Genomic DNA, 7,839 nt, shown 5'->3' on the forward strand with positions numbered 1-7,839 from the left:
ATGATTTGCCTTTGATGGAAGTCAGGGACTGGAGAGAGAAAAACTGTTTCCAAAGAAAACTACAGTGCTGCCAGGTGTGGTGGCTCACTTTGGGAGCACTTTGGGAGGCTGAGGCAGGTGGATCACGAGGTCAGGAGTTTGAGACCAGCGTGGCCAACATGGTGAAACCCCGTTTCTACTGAAAATACAAAAATTAGCTGGGCTTGGGGATAGGCACCCATAATCCCAGCTACTCAAGAAGCTGAAGCATAAGAATCACTGGAAACCGGAAAGCAGAGGTTGCAGTGGGCTGAGATTGCACCACTGCACTCCAGCCTGGGTGAAAAAGCAAAACCCCCTCAAAGGAAAGAAAGGAAAGGGAGAGGGAAAGAGAAAGAAAGGAGGAAGAAAGGAAAGAAAAATATAGTATTAGATTAATCTTTGGGTTAATCTGAGTGGCCACGTGGTCATCTATGGCACGGAGTTGCCCGCAATAGCCCTCCTCAGCATAAAGCAGCCAGAAAGATCAAGTCCAGATGCCCCATGATTGAGGAATTGATAAACAGAAAGAGGGAAGTGAAACCAGCTTCAGTGTCCAAAAAAACTGATATTAATGGTTTCTTTTGAATAAACACATTATAGACATTGAGGCTCCCATTCCTAAAACTAGAGCCACTTAGAGTTACCTAATCTGACTTTCTTTCTAAGGAACCCGAGCATCAGGCCTCCCAGACAGTACCAAGAAGTTGAAACTTACTGGATTACCACATGTGGAAAATGAGATGCTGTACCCCTTACCCATCATGATTGCCTAAATAACTGTCTGCTACCTGTTGACCCATTCCTCTTCCTGACCCCTTCCTACTTCCTGTTTTCTCACACATAGTTACACTTCTTCCTTGATGTATAAACCCCTAGTTTTGGTCAGTTGAGGAAAGGGATTTGGGATTAATCTCCCATTCTCCTCAACTGCAACACCGAATAAAGCCTTTCCTCCCTGGCAAAAAAAAAAAAAAAAAAAAAAAGCAGATGGTGAAGTAGCAGAGTAAGTGTCCAAATTAAGTCATTTATAAATTGGCCATGCTGATAACCCTGGAGATCTTTTTCTTTCCTCTGACCACCTATAAACTTATCGCTATCACACATTACAGCTAATAATTATTTACTGCCTCATGGTTATGCTAATTTCTAGAGTTCCTTAGATCTTTAAAGGAGATCTAAGGATCTTTATATATATATTATAAATCTATCTATATATGTATATATGTACATGCACAGCTCAGCACGTCCTAGCCTGGAACAGGGCCTGCCTGGTGCCTCCTGGAGGTCTGGCCTCCTGGTGCTGTCACTTGAAGTCAAGAGTCCTGGTGTTAGGAATGTAGAGGGACTGGGTCTGGCGGCTTCGCGTGGCGTAGTGTTGAGGACGTCCAGGCTCTTAGGCTGGAGCGCACCACGTCGGCCACAAAGCTGCTGCACTCCCTGCAGACGTCCTTGAGGACACAGCCGTGGGAGTAGATGTGGGGGAATGCCTCCTCCACGCTCTGTCACTGTGGTCCTTGCAGAGATTGGAAGACGTCTCTTCTCTGGACAGGCGTGGTTTTGGCAGCTGACGCCCTCTGAGGACTCTCAAAGCCCAGCGTGTAGACAGGGATGTGTGCAAACCTCTTAGAAGGCATCTTCATCTTTACGCTACAGGAAGTGCAGACAGCTCTCTTACAAAGGAGACAGGTGGGCGGCCATGAGAACAGCGGGAACCTGGCCCGGCAGCAGCAGCAGCAGATCTTCCCCTTCTTCAGACTGCTGAAAAGCTCCTTGTTCTGCAAAAACTTCTCCATCTCGGCCTTCACCAGCACACGGCGCACGTCCATCACCTCCTCCACGGTCAGGGCCAGGCTCTCCATGGGGGGCTGAACTCCAGCCACAGGTGTTTGGCATCGGGTGTCATGGAGGCCTTGGGTCTGTTCCCCGTGGAGCCCTGGTTGCCGACTAGGGGGTGGCTGGGGTCAGAGAGGTTGGTGGGATAGGTACCGTGGTCTTGGGAACCAGGACTCAATGCATGTGCGCTGCCCGCTCGGGGCCGTGGGGGCTCCGTCCCTCCTTTAGGCTGTGTAGCCGGCTGCAGGCCAGAGGCCACCTCACTTCACAGCTGGGCCAGGTCATGCTCTGAGAAGGAGCGGTCCCGCGTCAGTGTCACCTCCCCACAAGTAGACTCTTCTTCCTCAGACGTGTTCATCTCTTCCATCTCAGCCAAGGTGGGTGCCTTGAGCAGCACAAGGGGCCTCAGGCGCTGGGCGCTACCCTCAGCATCTGTGACTGACAGGTTGATGCAGGAGGTGGACTTGGAGTCTCCAGAGCAGGCATTGAGGATGCAGGGCAGAGAGTCAAAGCCACAGGTGGCCCAGCCCTCACCCTGCACTGGGCGCAGCCTCCGCTCCTGCTCATGCCTGTAATCCCAGCATTTTGGGAAGCTGAGGTCAGAGGATCACCTGAAGTCGGGAGTTTAAGACCAGCCTGACCAACATGGAGAAACTCCATCTCTTCTAAAATTACAAAAGTAGCTGAGTGTGGTGGTGCATGCCTGTAATCCCAGTTACTCAGAAGGCTGAGGCAGGAGAATCACTTGAACTCCAAGGTGGAGGTTGCGGTGAGCAGAGATTGCACCATTGCACTTTAGCCTGTGCAACAAGGGTGAAACTCTGTATCAAAAAGAAAGAAAGAATAAACTGTAGACTCTCATGTTGCTGGAATTTAGGGATACAATTATACCCACACAATTCTTACTCTTCATGAATGGTAGTGGGACAAAGAAAACAATTCTAATACATGAGTGTGAGTCCTCATGTATTATAAATTCATGTGTTTTTATAAATTCAGAAAGCTCTAGGATGTCAGACTAGAGACAACTCACCAATACTGGTCATCAAGGGTGGCCTCTTAGGAAAACTCACATCATTCTACACATGTATTCGGCATCCTGGACTAACACTGAATTAGCAAGATTTGAAGGAAACAGAGGTGGGTCCCCGCTCTAAATTTTCTTCTCTCTTTAAAGATCTAAGGAACTCTAGAAATTAGCATAACCATGAGGCAGTAAATGATTATTAGCTGTAATGTGTGATAGCGATAAGTTTATAGGTGGTCAGAGGAAAGAAAAAGATCTCCAGGGTTATCAGCATGGCCAATTTATAAATGACTTAATTTGGACACTTACTCTGCTACTTCACCATCTGCTTTAAAAGAATTTCCTTTCATTAAGTGAAACACCTGATCATGGGGTGGTGCCTATATTAATGGATGCCTTTTCTTTTAGGGAAGCCTCGTGTGCTCCATCTCAAGTTGAGCTCCAGAGTCATTCGATGTTCATGCTGTTTGCCACTTGGCAATTCTAATCTATCAACAGATGTCTGGATAGAGCACTTTTGTGCATAGAGCCTTTGAAAGAAGTCAGAGCGAAGGAAACTCACCAGCTCCTTTAGAGACAAAAACTCACAAGGCACACACCTTGTGGTCCAATCTTTATGGCTGTGTGGGAGAACTGCAGTGCGATTTCAGACTTTTTCTTGGCATGTGGAGTCTGTTAATTCTGAAACTTCAAAATGTACATATTTCCCCCAAATGAGATGTAAGTCTGTTGAGTTAATTATCATACAATTATAGCAATGGAAAAAAAAAACCCTAATCAAACGTGAACAGCTTGTCTAACTATTAACCAGACCATGGTGAACCATTACTTAGCTCTGACTTGCATGATCCATCATAGACTTTTGGCCCTCTGTGAACAAATGCTTAAATGAGCTCATAGTCATTTAAAACTGAAAGGCCTGGCTGTCTGGGTTCTTGTGATTGTCTTTAAATTGTTTAGCCATTATATTTTACGGGCCTGAAGTTATGGTGATCTTCCTTTCTTCTCCATGTGATAGAACAGTCAGGTCATGGACGTGAAAGACACAGCTTCCCAAGACTCTGACCTACTAAAGTGGTGATTTGTTTTATTACACTTCTACTATATTCCCTTAAGCTACTAAAAAGCATTAGAAGTCAAATTCCTGAATAAGTTTTCTTTCTAGGAAGAGCCAGAGTCCAAAGCATTTTATTCAGGGTGTCATTTAGTACTAGTCCAATTTGCACTATCTTCAGGATAATTCACCTATTGACGACATTCTAGCAGTCAAATACAAAATGACCCAGGTGCAGCATGGTAAACTTTTGGTTTACGGTCTTAAATACAAGAGGTTACTTTCTATTGATACGAGGATATGAAATTAGTGTTTGTTCTGGTTGATTAGGGCTAGATTGTTAACCAGGTTGAGGTTTAGGACTGGAAAGGAAAAAAGAGGAAGGCTAAAGCCAATCAGATGGTTTTTAAATCACATTCAAGACTAGGTAATGAAGCTGTGAGCTTATTTTATCATCATGCACACTAGAAAGCAGGCATATGATGCAGTAACAGCTTGGTTTTTGTTCATTCTAACTCTTATCACACTGAGATTTCCTTCGTGTCAGCTACAGGAGTCACTAAGCCAGCAGCTGATAAGGAAAGGTAGAAACTGGATTTAAAAAAAAAATATATATATATATATATATACAATTTGTAAAGTTTATTTATTTATTTACTTTAAGTTATGGGATACCTGTGCAGAACATGCAGATTTGTTACATAGGTATTCGTGTGCCATGGTGATTTGCTGCACCTACTGACCCATCCTCTAAGTTCCTTCCCCTTGCCCCATCCCCCAGCAGGCCCTTGTCTGTGTTGTTCCCCTCTCAGTGTTCATGTGGAACTGGAATTTTCTACGGTACTGTGTGGTGTCACGAACTCAGTCAAAGGTAAGGCTGATTGAATGTGGAACAGATTAATCTATCTCGGGCTTTGACAGAGTGAGGTGTTTAGAAATGGAGGCAAGTAGCTGGCTTTAATTTTGTAAACACAGGCTTAACAACTGCAAATGAGCTTTCTTATTGACAAAAAGGATCTAGACAACATTTTGGTTTTTTGTTACTTCCCCATCGCTAGGGTCTGGGCAATGGCAGGAAGAGAAAGAAGTGTGAGGAAAAGAGGGTGGAGGCGAATCTCTGCGGATGCTGTTGCTGAAGCTGCCGCAGCACCCACCAGTGGTAACCACCCTGAAGGCACTATTTGTCAACAAACAGGCTGTTCCCATGAAAATATCCATCTCATAAGACCAATATTAGCAAGCACATTGTGTGTTCCTTTTTTCCACTCCAGTCTTCTGCTAAGAAGAGAAAGACAAACATCTTAGGAATAAGAACCCAGTTGTGGTAAATATTCCAAGAGGCTTTGATTGTCAAGGCCTGGTTTCCAATCTTACCTTACTTCCTGTAAGAGTTTTGAAAAATTGAAAATAAGCTGTGGAAGAGATCTCAAGTAGAGGTTTGCTTGAGAGAAGATTCTAGTAAGAATAAAGCTTATGAAAAAGAGGCAGCCTGTGTCCGGGAAAAAGTCAAGCTTAGAAGAACAGGAAACATACTAACAATTGGTGAAGGCTTGTGATGCCTGCAGCAAAGAAGGGAGAGGAAAAGAAAAAAGAAAATCAAAGGACTCCAGAAGAGAATGAGAAAATACTAGTTAAAAGGAATTGTCTTAGGCTGGGAAGAAGTAAGGGTGTCCAAGGATTAGAGGAATGGATGTCAAGGGCATCTAGAGAAGTACCATGGCATCAGAATACAGTCTGATCTCTCTTTTCTTTGTCTCAGGTGGAATTTATCAAAGATAGTATAGTAGATCCATTTTCTACAAATACCCCGTAAAAACATTTCTCCAAATAAGATGGAGGATAGTGACTTTTTGGAGAAACAGAATGGCTTGGTAGAGATCCACCTAGAGAACCACTGCTTCCAAAACAAAATGATAGGGCTGTATGGGAAGCTAATAACCGAAAGATCATGTGAACGTTTCATCTACAACATGAGATGGGGCCAGATGGGAGTAAGATTGTCATGGGCTGACTCTTAGCATGCCAGGAACTCATTACTGTCTTGTTTCCACCACTGTGATCCCAAGGTTTCTTGCATATGAATGAAATTGGGCCAAGTTCAGTTCATCTGGATTATATGCCAAGAAAAGGTGGGCCAGCATGGATTATAGGAGCTTTGAATGACTTTTTGCATTTTACGGCCACTCTTTGCAATTTTTTTCCCCTGAAAAACCCACTGGTCAGAATTGAGAAAACTATCCTTGATGCACTGCTTTTTTGAAAGGATCCTTGCCCTTAATCTGGCAGCTAGACAGGGGTTTTGAAAAGATGAATCAGATTCCGAGAGAGGACAACTACATTCTTGGGATGATGAACAGCTTCATTCAAAGTATTATAGCAATGGATGTCTGCTGCCCATTAGATTTCCCCAGCCAGTGCTAATTGCCACAACCACTAGCAAAAGTTTTTCTCTCTAATATTTTGAATATATAATAACAGAAAAATTTGTTTCAGGAATAGCTTTCTCCTACACATCTGTTTGTTGTATGGCTCCCGGCAGTACCATTGGGCTCCTTAATATTCCTATTTTCCAGAATGTTCCTCATATTTCTGGATGAGGTATGATGATTGAATTCTTTGTCCTGAATAATCAGTGTTTTGGCCACTCTTATTTTGTTTTCCTTTAATAAATACTTTTACCACCAAATACTTCAACCTCTTCATTTATAGTCTGTTATCCTATAACATGGCTTTGTAATAGAAGAGTGATAGCAATAGATACCATGTATTGATTACACATTTTGACAGGCAGTGTACTTTGGTTTTATAAGCCATCATGTTTTATCTTCATGGAAACTATGCAAGGTAATTATTTTTATGTCCACTTTGTGGATGAGGAAACCTGGGCTTAGAAGAGGAGTTAAGTATATTTCCTGACTTTATACAGCTAGGAAATGGCAGAGCAGAAATTTGAATGACAGGAGAATCTGAGTCTAGAATGCACGGGCATAACCATTAGAGCATGTAGCCTTCTTTGGGTAACTATGATAAAAGTTAAGAAATAATTACTCACAGAAGTGAATGGAATTAAAAATTGAATTAAAAACCAACCACCTCTAGACCTTGCCTTCAAGATATTATTCTTCCAGCCCTTTATGTGTCTGCTTTCTAGTCTAGTAGCCAACATGAGATGTAGATTCTGAAGTTGGACACACCTGTGTTCTCATCCTGATTCCTCCACCTCTAGCTGTGTCCTCTTGTACAGATTATCCAAACTTTATGAATCTCATCTCATTCATTTTAAAAATTGGGAATTTATTTATAGTGTTGTAGAAAGGATTGCATGATATAAACAATGAATGCTCAGCAACTTGGCATAGCATAGGTGTATGAAATACTTTCCCCTTTCTAACACCCGCTGTCCACTTCTTAACTACTCAGTCTGAAAACCTCCTGGAGAAGGGTATCAAATGCTCTATTCTTTGGCGCTTAAGTCCAATTACGTCCTTTTACGAATGTGGAATCTCATTATACTTATCTAATACTTCCACCTTCTCACAGTCTACCTCATAAATGGTGGTGAGTTCCACTAATTTTCTTTTTTATGTCTTGATTCATGACTAGGTTCAGTCAACATCCTAATAAGTTATGATTACCAACTGCAAGTGACAGAAGCTTTTTAAAAAGTTAATGCTGTCTATTGATTGCTGATGCATCTTTTCCATCAATAGATTTTCTTGGTACTGATCAAGGGCAGTAGTGCCAATTGTGGGGCCATTACAGATGAGTTTAGATTACACTGAATCTGTAGAGCAGAGCTAATGGGATATATTGTTATCTGGTAGATAGTGCAAGTGTTGCTGTGGTTTACTTAATTTGAAGGGACATTTCATAATTCTGGCCAAATTGGAATCATAAGTCAGAT

General features: G+C 42.6%; 1 pseudogene; it reads right to left on the reverse strand.

Annotated features, from left to right (window-relative positions):
* Positions 1 to 1,324: 1,324 nt before the first annotated feature.
* LOC100396992 (protein spire homolog 2 pseudogene) lies at positions 1,325 to 2,307 on the reverse strand (annotated as a pseudogene).
* Between the last annotated feature and the right edge of the window lie 5,532 nt (positions 2,308 to 7,839).

This window comes from Callithrix jacchus, chromosome 3 (genome assembly GCF_049354715.1).
Source record: "Callithrix jacchus isolate 240 chromosome 3, calJac240_pri, whole genome shotgun sequence".
NCBI lineage: Eukaryota > Metazoa > Chordata > Mammalia > Primates > Cebidae > Callithrix > Callithrix jacchus.